At 41.8% G+C, this 14,763-nt stretch overlaps 1 non-coding gene across 1 annotated transcript; it reads left to right on the top strand.

The window, feature by feature from the left end:
- The first annotated feature begins 13,663 nt into the window (after nucleotides 1-13,663).
- Nucleotides 13,664-13,775, top strand: LOC115220703. Its single transcript, XR_003882592.1, has one exon. It is a non-coding gene; the product is annotated as a U6atac minor spliceosomal RNA (small nuclear RNA).
- Nucleotides 13,776-14,763: the final 988 nt, after the last annotated feature.

Genomic DNA, 14,763 nt, shown 5'->3' with positions numbered 1-14,763 from the left:
CAAACACTGGCGTGAACAAAAGCCAGCGTAACTGGACGAAAGTAGAGCTGGAAGTTTTCATCAGAGGATGGAGCTCGGCCGACAGATCGCAACCAACTAAAAACATAGCGGCGACCCTGAAAAGCCATGGCTTTATGAGGACGTTGGCGCAAGTAGAGAGGAAGAAAAGAGAAGTCAAAAGGGCCTACACTCTCATTGCACCACACATGGCTTTGCTAAGCCAAGTCCTCAAGGTGGACAAAGACAAAGAGAGAGAGATGGAAACAGGAAACACCAACCACAGAGTGTCAAAAAATGACACGCCCACTGCCACAGTCGAAGAAGGCAAGCAGGGCAAACAACAGATAGGCGGCGATGGGGAAACGGAAAATAACCACCCGGATGAAAATACCTATGCAGAAAGGAACCAGCGGACAACCGTCCAACGGAGGAAGAAAAACAGAGAGGAACTGGGGACAAGAAAACCCAGATAACATGCAAATTCTTCCGGAATGGAACCTGCTGGCATGGAGAAACAGGGGAAGGATGCAGGTTCGCTCATCCCAGGCCCTATGGAAATTGCATCAAACCCATTCGACCAAAATGCCTTAACCAAAACCAAGACCGAAACCAAAACCAGAACAAATACAAGCTGCCCCAGAAATATGCAGACATAGTGCGTAATGCCCCAACAAGGAGAAGGCGCACATTTGCAGAGGAAATGCAGACGGCGGCAGCAGAACAAAGAAATTTTGTGGAAATAGCAGAGAAAATTGTGGGACAACTGGCCTGGATACATCGTCTTCAGAGCCAGGGGCACTCACAACAGCACTCAAGACCACCACAATCAAGGGACCCAGGGTGGCCACCGCTGACACCAGCCCAGGTGCCACACCGTCAGCCTCTATTGACACCCCAAATATCTCACCAGTGCTTCTGCTGAATGTCAGAGGTCTGGTGAAACCCACTAATATGAGTAAAATTCCTTACCTTAGGGACTTAAGCACAAGCAACCATGCAATATGCATAGCGCTGACTGAAACGCACCTGTCAAGCAGTATAGCAGATGCAGAAATACACGTACCAAAGTATACTGTTTTTCGGTCAGACAGGAAGGAAAGAACTCATGGTGGGGTTGCCCTGTACGTCCGTGAAGATGTCACACCCATAGTACTGTTGACACACTCAAACTCAGTCTGTGACACACTGATAGTACACATGAAACAACCGAAAATAGTAATATGTGTCACCAGACACCCCTAGTCATGAAGGAGTGTTTGAAGATAGCCTCAGAAGAATAGAAGAAGTCCTGGACAAACTGGACCAGGGTAACACCATTCTACTGCTGGGAGATTTTAACCTTCCGAAAGTCAAATGGCCAGATGGCCATCTCCTCCCTGGAATGACATCACTTGAACAGAGACAGACAGAGTCCTTGTTGGCTCTCACACGCAAGTTTTTCATGGAACAAGCAGTGCTTCGGCCAACAAGAGGTGAGAATGTCTTGGACCTCTGTTTCACAAGCAACCCGATGCTCATCCACAACATAATGGTAACACCAACAATTCTCTCAGATCACAACTTAGTAGAGGTAATGATATATGGTATGAGAGAGTTAGTTGAGACGCAGCCACTAGAAAATACCACAGGTCTATCCAGTCTAAACTTCCATAAGGCAAACTGGAAGAAGATAAACGAAGAGATCCGAAAACATGACTGGAGTGACTTCATCACCACACAAGACACCAACACACATTTCCAACATTTCATGACAACAATACAGAACATATGCCATAAGTTTGTCCCGGAGAAAAAAGCCAGCGGGCATAGGAACGTTATTCCCAGAGACAGGAAAATACTTATGAGGCGAAGAGCTAAGCTCTCGAAGCAACTGAATGCACGGCAGAGAAACAATGAGGGACTCCACCTGAAACTTTTTGAAACGGAAACTGCACTCAAACTTTCCTATGAGAAGGAGAGGGCAGAGAGAGAAGCCAGGGCCATAGAGAATATTAAAACAAACCCTAAAGCCTTCTTTAAATTTGCGAAAGAAACCACCTCGGTACACTGCAAGATTGGCCCACTCTTTGATAAAAAGGGCTCTCTAACTGAGGACCCCCAAGGGATAAGTGAAATACTAAAGGAACAGTATAAAAGTGTGTTCACATCCCCTCTGGGGCACATGCAAATCACAAACCCAGAAGTTTTCTTTGATGCCACAACACTCCAAAACCAAACAACAACCATCGACCACATAGACATAACAGAGAGGGATGTAATATCTGCCATAGAAGAAATGAGAATAAACTCAGCTGCTGGACCAGATGGATTCCCAGCAGTCCTCCTAAAAACATGCAGGCATGCCCTAGCGGGACCACTGAAGAAGCTCTTCAGTGGTTCCTTGGCTAACGGTAAACTGCCCAGGGCGCTAAAAGAAGGCACCATATGCCCTATCCACAAAAGAGGGAGTAGAGCAGAGGCCAAAAACTACAGGCCAGTCTCCCTGACGTCACACATAAGGAAGGTCATGGAACGAATCATAGAAAAAAACTGATCACGTTCCTCGAAGAAACTAACCGTCTCACTGACACACAGCATGGCTTTCGCCCAGGAAGAAGCTGCCTTACGCAGCTGTTACAACACTACGACTGGGTACTGAAACAACTACTGGATCGCTCACAGGTGGATGTGGTATATCTCGACTTTGCGAAGGCCTTTGACAAAGTTGACCACGGAGTGATATGTCACAAATTACTCAGACTCGGCATAACAGGAAAAGTAGGTGAGTGGATACATGACTTCCTGAAGGACAGACGCCAGATGGTTGCAGCCAATGGAGCCCTCTCGGGAAAGACACCAATAGCAAGCGGGGTGCCACAGGGCACAGTCTTGGGACCCTTGCTGTTTTTTTGGCGCACTCTGACATGCCATTGGTAGCACAAACAACATCCCTCACTAGCTATGCTGATGACACAAAGGTAGCACAAGCAATCAAAAACCCAGCTGATGCTGACCTTTTCAACCAGATCTGGATGCCATATACAAATGGGCTGAAGACAACAACATGCAATTTAATGCTGGTAAATTTCAAGCCTTACAATATCAAGCTGTAAACACATATACATTACAACACAACTATACTGGTCCAGGAGGGATCGAAATCCCAGTATCGAAATCAATACGGGACCTGGGGATAGACATGAGTGACGATGCATCTTTTTCTTCACACATCGCGAAGGTGGCGACAATGTGCAGACGACTCACTGGCTAGATCCTGAGGACATTCCGGACAAGAGACTGTGAGACCATGCTGACACTATGGAGGACATTTGTCCTAAGCCGCCTGGACTACTGCTCCCAACTGTGGTCACCGCATAGTGTCAAACTAACCACAGAGCTTGAGACAATCCAAAGACATTTCACCAAGAGGATTTCCACCATGAAAGAAAAGAACTATTGGGAGAGGCTTAGGGAACTCAATTTGTACTCCTTGGAATGAAGACGAGAGAGATATGCAGTGATATACATATGGAAAATCCTGGAGGGACTAGCACCAAATTTTGGAATTGAGAGCTGTTCCAATCCCCGTACAGGACGTCACTGTGTGGTGCCAAAGGTCCCGTCTTCCACATCCAGGGTAAGGAGCAGATACTGTAATAGCCTGGGGTTCAGGGGCCCTCAGCTGTTCAACAAACTGCCAAGAAAACTAAGAGATCTACATGATGCGGATGTGGACATTTTCAAAAAACATCTAGACAAGCTGCTTTCCGGGATCCCAGATGAACCCACTGCAAGGTACGAAGGTAACCTAAGGGCAGCAGCTACAAAATCTCTCTTAGATCAGTGGCCAGCCACGGCAAACTGGACGTAGAGAGGGTAGCAACAAGGGCGGTGCCCCAGCATGGCCTCAGCCGGATGGCTGAAACAAGTAAAAGAGTAAAAGAGTAAAAGAGTATATATATATATATAAATATATATATAAATATATATATATATATATTTAAATAAATATAAATATATGTGGCCTTCTACTTGGGATGGAGCCAGCCTACGTATGCATACCTTCCCTTCTTGGGACACAAAACTTGTGCTGATGATGGGAATGAGTTCTTTATAATTCTAACCCAGAAACGCGTCCACAACTGACCGAAGACTCTTTGTTGTCATTATTTTCCTTCTTTTACATATGTGAGTTACAGGTAAATGTTATATGTGGAGCTATATTTGTAGTAAATAGAAATAAGCGGTCTCTGATTGCTATTTCTAAATTTTTGGTAAATTTTCTAATTATATCATCATCATCATCATCATCGTTTAACGTCCGCTTTCGATGCTAGCATGGGTTGGACGGTTCAACTGGGGTCTGGCAAGCCCGAAGGCTACACCAGGCCAGTCAGATCTGGCAGTGTTTCTACAGCTGGATGCCCTTCCTAACGCCAACCACTCCGAGAGTGTAGTGGGTGATTGTATGTGCCACCGACACAGGTGCCAGACGAGGCTGGCAGACGGCCACGCTCGGATGGTGTTTTTTATGTGCCACCGACACAGGTGCCAGACGAGGCTGGCAGACGGCCACGCTCGGATGGTGTTTTTTATGTGCCACCGACACAGGTGCCAGACGAGTCTGGCAGACGGCCACGCTCGGATGGTGTTTTTTTATGTGCCACCGACATAGGTGCCAGACGAGGCTGGCAGACGGCCACGCTCGGATATGGTGTTTTCGGTGTTTTTCTTATGTGCCACCGACACAGGTGCCAGACGAGGCTGGCAGACGGCCACGCTCGGATGGTGTTTTTTATGTGCCACCGACACAGGTGCCAGACGAGTCTGGCAGACGGCCACGCTCGGATATGGTGTTTTCGGTGTTTTTCTTATGTGCCACCGGCACTGGTACCACAGGATACAAATTCCATTGATGTTCATCTATTTTGATTTGGTTTGACTTGATTCGATTTGACTTTGATTTGATTTGCCTCAACAGGTCTTCACAAGTGTCACAAGCAGGAAGGTATGCACAGGTGGACTGACTACGTCCCAGGTAGGGGCCACGGGTTATGGCTTCACTAGTCTTGCCGGGTCTTCTCACGCACAGCATACTTCCATAGGTCTCGGTCTTTAGTCATTTCCATGGTGAGACCTAACGTTCGAAGGTCGTGCTTCACCTCGTCCCAGGTTTTCCTGGGTCTACCTCTTCCACGGGTTCCCTCAACTGCTAGGGATTGGCACTTTCTCACACACCTATCTTCATCCATTCTCGCCACATGACCATACCAGCGCAATCGTCTCTCTTGCACGCAACAACTGATGCTTCTTAGGTACAACATTTCTCTCAGGGAACTAACGCTCTGTCGAGTAAGTACACTGACATTACACATCCATCGGAGCATACTGGCTTCATTCCTCATGAGCTTACGCATGTCCTCAGCAGTCACGGCCCATGTTTCACTGCCATGTAGCATGGCAGTTCGAACACATGCATCATACAGTCTGCCCTTTACTCTGAGCGAGAGGCCTTTAGTCACCAGCAGAGGTAAGAGCTCCCTAAACTTTGCCCAGGCTATTCTTATTCTAGCAGTTACACTCTCAGCGCACCCACCCCCACTACTGACTTGGTCACCTAGATAACGGAAGCTATCAACTACTTCTAATTTTTCCCCCTGGAAAGTGACGGAAGTTGTTTTCTGCAGATTTTCGGAGGTCAATGCTCCCGAGCATCTGCCATATATAAAAACTATCTTCCCAGTTAGCCTACCTTTGACATTGCTGCACCTCTTATGTGTCCATAGCTTACACTGGGTACATCTTATAGAGTTTCTACCTACACCTTTTCTACAGATCGAGCAGGGCCATCTTCCTGAGGACATTTGTGGATTGCTTACCTTTCTACTTATTACTACTTTGGTTTTAGCTAGGTTGACTCTAAGGCCCCTCGCTTCTAAACCCTCCTTCCACACCTGGAACTTCTCTTCCAGTTCTGATAGTGACTCAGCAATTAGAGCGAGGTCGTCAGCATAGAGGGGCTCCCAGGGGCAACCTGTCTTGAATTCCTCTGTTATTGCCTGGAGGACTATGATAAATAGGAGGGGGATGAGTACTGAACCCTGGTGGACCCCAACCTCTACTTTGAATTCTTCTGTGTACATGTTGTCAACCCTAACCTTGCTTACGGCATCTCTGTACATGGCTTGCACAGCCCTCACCAGCCATTCATCTATCCCTAGTTTCCTCATTGACCACCAGATGAGGGATCGGGGGACCCTATCAAAGGCTTTCTCCATATCAACGAAAGCCAGGTACAGGGGCTTACCTTTGGCTAGGTATTTCTACTGCAGCTGCCTTACCAGGAATATAGCATCAGTGGTGCTTTTCCCTGGCACAAACCCAAACTGCATCTCATCTAAACTAACTCTCTCTCTAATTAGTTGGGCTATGACCCTCTCCGTAACCTTCATTACCTGATCCAACAGCTTGATACCTCTGTAATTATTTGTATCTAGGGCGTCACCTTTACCTTTGTAGCAGTTGACTAGTACGCTGCTACACCAGTCATTGGGTATGACTCCTTCGTGTATCACCTGGTTGACTATACGGGTGACTAGGTTATAGCCGACACTGCCAGATATTTTGAGCATCTCTGCAGTAATTCCTGATGGGCCTGGAGCTTTCCCTGTCTTCATGCTTCTAATTGCCTTAGCTACCACGGAACTATCAACTCGGATAGCTGGTCCCTCTGTTGGGTCAACATTCGGCAGACTCTCTTTATCCCATTCATTTTCTTTATTCAGCAACCTTTCATAGTGGCATCTCCAAACCTCTCTCTTTGCATCCTCATTTAGCGCAAGTGAACCATCATCCATGCGAACACACTTCTCTCCAACCACATCACGATTCTCTCTCACACACTGTCTTGCAACATGAAATACCTCAAGTCTTTCATCCTCACGGCGCAGAACATTGGCAAATTTTTTTCTTATCCGCTTCCCCTCTGGCTAAATAAACCTGTCTCCTAGCCTCCCTTCTGGCTGTCTGATACAATTCCCTGCTACCACCGTTCTTCCAGTCCTTCCAAGCCTGTCTCTTTTCTCTAATAGCCCTGTCAACCACAGTGTTCCACCACCATGTTACTCTGGGTTGAGATGGTACTTTGCTCCATCCACAGATCTGGTCAGTGGCTGTCAGCAGATTGTCCCGTAGGAATCTCCAGTTGCTTTCCACATTAAGTGAAGCTATATCCCCTTCTATTTCGTCAAAGGCTTCGAGTAGTATGTCTCTAAATCTCTGTCCATTTGCAGGATCTTTAAGATTCCAGACCCTTCTCCTCCAAGCAGGTCTTCTTCTGGGCAACCATTTAGCTCTGATCCTGAAGTCGCTAACTACTAATCTATGTTGAGGAGTGCATTCTTCGCCTGGAAAGGTTTTGGCATTTATAATCAGCCCTCTTTCCCTTTTTCTGGCAAGGATGTAGTCAATCTGGCTGGTGTGTCTGCCAGAACGGTAGGTGACTAGGTGAGAGGAGAGTTTCTTGAAGTTGGTATTGCAGACCATAAGGTCATTTGCATCGCAGAACTCCAGCAGCCTGGTTCCCTCCTCATTACGAGAGCCAAAACCGTAGCCTCCATGGACGCCATGGAAGCCCCCGACATGCCGTCCGACATGTCCATTGAAATCACCTGCCACGAAGAGAAGGTCACTGTCATTTGTCAACGAGGTAGTTCGCAATAGGGTGTCATAGAATTGGTCTTTTTGTCCTTCCGGTAGCCCTGGTTGAGGGGCATATGCCGAGATGATGGTAACTGTCCTGTGGTGAAGGACTAATCTAATTTTAATTACTCTGTCACTTACTCTGACTACCTCAATTACCTTACCTACCCATTTCTCTGCAAGAAGTATACCCACGCCCCCGACCCCGTCAGTGTTCCCAGCCCAGAAAATCTTGTACCTGTGTTCCTTGCCTGTGAGGAGCCTAGCGGAACCTCCTCTCCACCTTACTTCCTGGATACAACATCCATCCACACGCCTACGTTCAAGCAGCTCTACAATCTCTCCAGACCTACCTTTCAATGTGCCAACATTGAGTGTGCCAACTCTGAGGTTGTGGGAGGTGTGGGCATCTGAGACCCTGGGATGAGGGGCAGCCGTGTCATGTACCTGAAAAGAAAGCTTGCATTTGGCAGATTTCATATGGAAACACTAGACTACAACCTGCATACATTTCACAATTTTTGCGTTATATGATCAGATAAACCCTACATAGGTGTTAGTGGGGGTGGGGGTAGTTAAGTAAGACAGGGGTAGAACTTCCGGTATTTTGGCAGAAACTTCCGGTATTGGTGGAGGGGGTGGGAGGGCGGGTGAGAACAGAGGCAACTAGTTTGAATATTATATTTAGGGGAAAATGATTAGATAAATGAAAGAGAGCCAGAGAGAGAATGAAAATAAATAATAAATAAATACGGTATGATAATGATACGAGCGGGCAATATTTTGAGGGATAATGGAATAAACAACGTAGATGGCACTGAAAGAAACGGTAAACTTTAAAGAATGCATTGAAGACGCCATGTTTTAGCGAAGGGAAACGAAAGGGGAAAAGATTAAGGTATCTAAACAAACGCTTAAAAATATGAAAGTAGCAGTTGAAGTTGAAAGTCTTAACTGGCCATTTTGAAAATCCGTCTTTTCTCTGGAGGCGAAGCGAGTGAATGAGAGAGAAAGAACTTTTTGTAAAAGTTCCTACCGTTTATGGTTCTATTTCCATACCAAATCTACTCCGTAATAATTATTAATTTTTAAGATTAATAATTATTTACCCTTATATTATTTATTTATATATATATATATATATACAGTACCGCCTGACTAGACCCCATGCCGGTGGCACATAAAAGCACCCACTACACTCTCTGAGTGGTTGGCGTTAGGAAGGGTGTCCAGCTGTAGAAACTCTGCCAGATCAAGACTGGAGCCTGGTGCAGCCTTCTGGTTCGCCAGCCCACAGTCAAACCGTCCAACCCATGCTAGCATGGAAAGCGGACGTTAAACGATATATTGCACCTAACTATTTATTTTAATATATCCATAAATGCATACATACATATATATACATACACACATATATGTATACATTATATATATAGGGGTTGGACAAACTAATGGAAACACTTTAAAATTTCAAACAAATTTATTTTAATATAGGGTAGGATCGCTTTTCGCAGTAATTACAGCTTGAATTCTATGAGGTATGGACTTGTACAAAGTTTTAATTGTTTCTAAAGGAATTTTTGCCCATTCTTCAGCTAAAACAGTCTCCAGTTCTTGTAGTGATGATGGTGGTGGATATTGACTCCTTACTTGTTTTTATAAAATACACCATAAATGTTCAATAATATTGAGAACTCAGGACTGTGGTGGCCAGATAAGATGTTCAACCTCACTAGAATGTTCCTCATCCATTCAGTAACAATTTCAGCTGTATGAATCTGTACATTATCATCCTGAAAGATTGCATTTCCCTCTGGAAACAGTTCTGCAACCATAGGATGAATTTGATCAGATAAAATGCTTAAATAGTCTTGACTATTAATTCTGCCATGAAGGAAAACCATTGGGCTGGTGGATTTCCAAGATATAGTCCCCAGATCATCACAGATCCTCTTCCATGTTTAACAGTTGGAAGAAGGCAGTCTGGGTGAAATGCTTCTTTTGGCTGTCTCCACACATATACTCGGCTGCTAGTCAGAAATAAGGTGAAAGATGACTCGTCTGAGTAAATAACATTCTTCCACTACTCCAGGGACCAATTCTGTAGGTTTATACTTCACTCTGAACACTTTACAACGTTGGTTTTTGAAAGTAGTGGTTTTCTGATTGCAACCCTCCCATAAAATCTGGTTTTGTGCAGCTCCTGGCGAACAGTTTTTGTGGAAACTGGGTTCTCAAGGTGGTCATTAAGCTCTGCAGTAATTTTGGGAGCTGTACTTTTGTGATCCTTTCTAACAATTCCTGTATGAGTCTGACAGTCCCAGTCCTTATCTGAAAATTTTGGTTTTCTTCCGGAGTTTTGTTTCAACGAAGAGGTTTTTCCCTCTTTCTCAAAAGCTGTCATTACTTTCAGGACAGTACTTCTTGATACACCAAACACTTTTGCTGTTTTCGTATGCTAGTGCCTGCCATATAAGCACCAACAATTAGACCTGTTTGAAAGTCTGATAGATCTGTCATTTTAATGAATTTTAATTACATTTTTCTGATGATATCTGAAAAGGGACAGCAATTTTAGCAAAACCTATTAAGCAACTCTAATAATAAATCAAAAAACATAAAAATAAATAAGCTTTTGATGGTTTTATAGATATTTCAAAATTATGATGCTATGATGCTAGGTGTTTCCATTATTTTGTCCAACCTCTGTATATATATGCATATATGGATATCACCAATGGTGTAAATAACATGAAATAAGTAAACAAGAAAAAAATGATAAATAGGACAATATATAAAATTAATTAAGGTTTTATTACCATTATTATTATTTTTATTATTATTAATAATAATAATAATAACAATAATAATAATAAAGTGGCCAGCAAGTTTATACCTATATAGGCAAAATATACGAATAAATTAAGTAGAGCATCAAAATAATGCTTCCTAGAGATAGGAACAAACACTCTAAATCCACAAATTTTTCACTATCAAAATACACACTATGAAAGAACACACATGGTGTAATGTGATGAATATTTTCAAAAATAGATGATATACAGTAGGTCCAGCTAACGAGCCTTAAGCATAGTGATACAAAGGGTTCATACAAGGTAAATTTATTTCTGTTATATTCGTTGCATTCACAGTGTGTATTTTAACAGTGATAAATATGTGGTTTTGGAGTGTTAGCTCCTATCTCTAGCAAGTGGTATTCTGATACCCCACTATAGCTGACAACTGACATTGGTATATTTATTTCCCTGTAACTTAACAGTTCGGCAAAAGAGACTAACAGAATAAGTACCAGGTTTAAAAAAATAAGCATTGAGGTCAATTCATTTGACTAAAACTCTTCCAGGCAGTGCCCCAGAAGGTTGCAGTCTAATGGCTGAAACAAGTAAAAGATATACACATATTTTTATCTATCAGGCACATACAATGAGTATGAAGGCTTTAGCCACATCCTAGCCAACTACAAGAGAATATTCTGTAGATACTAGTTTCCCATAAGGCAACTAATAAAGATGAACATATAGAAAGCAATAAATCAAAAAAATATTGGCAAAGCCTGGGAATAAACATAGCAACCAAATTACAATACAACTGATCTGATAATTTTATTTGGGGCAAATAAAAGCATGCTCTGTTGTGAAAAGTAATTGCTCACTAAATGTTAAAGTGATGAAAAATATACATTAGAAATGAAGTAACAATGGACCATTGATGCAGAGCCTGCAATCCAATACACAAAATAAACTTTTGACTTTGCAATTATTATAGGAATGACAGGATATGTATTAATTCACTAGGATCAAGGTACTGCTGGACTTGGATTATTGGAACAAGAATGGCTTCATAATTCATATGCTACAGGCAATTACAATATCTGGAAGCAGATATATGAATATATTTTATCAGTAGTAGCAAATCATCTTATTCGAAATGAAATAAATTGTTGCTACTGACAACAAAATGAGCAAGTGATGGTAAAATGAAAAACATACACCTAAGACACTAAAAGCATCTTACACATACCTATGTATATACTTCTTGTATATCAGATAGTATTTGAATTTACTAAAAACCTAATGTATTTTGTACTGAAAATTCAACAGGTATACATGTATGGATAACATGAAGGTTTTTTTTAATTCTCACTGGTTGGTGCTGTTCACAGAAGCATATTTATCTTTTGCAGTTTTTGCTTTTTCAAATTTACATTTTGAAAACCCTCCAGGATTATATATATATACTAGCATTATGACCCAGTATTGCCGGGTCATAGTGCTAGTGCATGTATATATGTGTACATATTACATGTACATCTATATATATATACATTGAGGGAAAGTTTACGAAAATAAACAAAAGACGAAGGCAGGTGGTGTACAAACAAACTAATGTATTAGCATAGCACTCAGGAATAGAAAAAGTCTTTTACGTTTCAAGCCTACACTCTTCTACAGAAAGGTACACAGAAAAAAAACAAGGAGAGAAAAAGAAAGTGTGTAGTGGCTAACGATCTATCATGGCGTCTGACTCGGACAGAATGGTCAGATGGGAAGGGGAAAGTAGGGGAGATAACAAGGTCAAGATGACCTCCAACACGAAGGAGCCCCCAACACAAAGGTGCGTGTGTGTATAAGAGAGTATGTATGTGCGTGTGAAAGAGGGCTGGTGGAACATTTCCCTTACGAGGAACCAACAAATGTGATAACAATAGTTAGACAGTAATAATATTAACAACAAACCTTACAGTGAATCAAAAAGCAGTACTCAGTTGAAGCTATAGTCCTATAGCGGTACTCAGTAGAAGCCGCTGTTCGAGAAAACAGACATTACAAACAGCCAAACTTCATATAGATACTTAATGCTAGCTAATTAGCAGATAATTTAATGTAAAAGCCGTGGTAAAGGGTATGTGCACAGCTCCAACTGGACTATTCCATTTCTGCACTTAAATTTTATTTCTTATTTATTCCCATTCATGTGAAACCACTTATTCAAGTTCAAGTCATTGATGCAATTTTATACTAATTGCTATTTTTACTTTTGCTATGTTACGATTATATTATACTTTAGTTTGATTTTAATTATTACTTACTACATATAATTCAATTGTTATTATTATCTCTAATTTTTATTGTTAAAGTGAAAGTACCTGACATAAAATAGAGAAATGTTTTTGTTTCACTTTTAACACGTAATACTGAAATAGTGGAGAAGATATGATATTGCTATGGGCTCGCCCTAGGCAAGAAGTTGAACCTTTTTTTTGCCCATGAAACTACATGGACCCTAAGTAAGGCATGTGTAAAATTTGAATGAAATTGGTTGTGTAGTTCTCAAGTTTTAGGGAGACAGACAGACAGACACACATTCTCAGTTTTATATATAAAGAGATATAAATAGATATAATCCTGGATATGTACTAACTCACGAGATATGTACCAGCATAGGCACAGGTGTGGTCCCGTGGTAAGAAGTTTGCTTCCCAACTGCTGACTGAAGCCTTGGGAGTAGATTTGGTAGATGGCAACTGTAAGAAGCATCATATATATATATATATATATATATGTATGTATGTATGTATATATGTGTGTGTCTTTTGTATCTGCATTTGTCCCCTACAATCGTTTGACAACTAGTGTTGGTGTGTTTACATCCCTATAACTTAGCAGTTCAGCAAAAAAAAATGAATATGTACCAGGCTTTATAAAAAATACGTACCAGTATTTGACTAAAAGTTCCTCAAAGCAGTGCCTCAAAATGGCCACGGTCTAATGCATGAAACAGATTAAAGGATATATATGTATTTTACATAGTGCCTGACCCCTCTCTTTTCCACCTTCTATACCATTCACACACTAGCTAGCTAACACACACAAACATATGCATGCACACTTGTACCCATATTTTCATGAATTGTGCACATCCCTGGCCTTTCCATCAGTTTTGCATTATTTACTTTTTTATTTTTATGAGTGAAAGAAATGGTTAACACTCCCCTTGACAAGGATAGAAAAAAAATCACTTGGTCTTTCTAACACATATGATCATTGCTCTCTACTTCAGAGCAACATTCTTTTCAGAGGTGCAGGTATGGCTTTATAGGCACAAGCATGGTTGTGTTTGCTTCCCAAACACATGGTTCTGGGTTCAGTTCCGCTGCCTGAGCAACTTGAGTTGTGGGCACCTGGAGTTAAGGTCTTCTATTATAACATCAAGCTGATCAAATCCTTGTGAGTGGATTTAGTAGCTGGAAACTGAAAGAAGCCTGCTGTATATACACATATATACATGTATATGTGTGTGTGTATTTCTTTATGCCTATGATTGTTTCCACCATCACCTGACAACTGGTGTTAATTTGTTTACATCCCTGTAAATTAACAGCTCACCAAAAGAAACTGACAGAATAAGTACTGGACTTAAAAGATAAACCTGGGGTCAATTCATTTGACTAAATGTTCTTCAAGGTGGTGCCCCAGCATGGCCACAGTCTAATGACTAAAGCATAAAAGATTTATTACAATAGTTTTTCTTCAGTTTTCCCCAATTTCTCTCTCCCAGAATTTACTAGTTAATCTTTTTTTTTTTATATTTTTCTTCTTACCTTCTTCCTTTCATTTATACACTTATGTTCACCTGTATCACAGAACTCAATTTGTTTTCTTTCTTGCCCCAGCACTGCTCATCTCTTTCCCATAACTTTCTTTCACATTACAGTATTTCATACCCACACCCCTTCATACACTTCTATTTATTCCCCCATAGTATTCTTCTTTTCCCATTTACCCCATACTCATGCTTCTTCTCACCTCCTTACTGCCACAACTTTCTAACAACCCCACCACCACCACCACTAACACCCCCCACACACATATGCACTCACAGTGTTCCTGTTCTTATATCCATCTTAAAACATTGATACACTCCAGCATATGTACATACATAACTGACATTTCCTCCCACATTAACTACTTCACTCTATAGATGAGCATTCCCACTTAGCCCAAAACCCTTTCCTCCTCACTCCCTCTTTCACACACCTCCTTTAATTATTAGATACAGATG

Source organism: Octopus sinensis, linkage group LG1 (assembly GCF_006345805.1).
Source record: "Octopus sinensis linkage group LG1, ASM634580v1, whole genome shotgun sequence".
Lineage (NCBI taxonomy): Eukaryota > Metazoa > Mollusca > Cephalopoda > Octopoda > Octopodidae > Octopus > Octopus sinensis.
The sequence above is the reverse complement of the archived record's forward strand: the minus strand, read 5'-3'. Positions and strand labels throughout refer to the sequence as shown.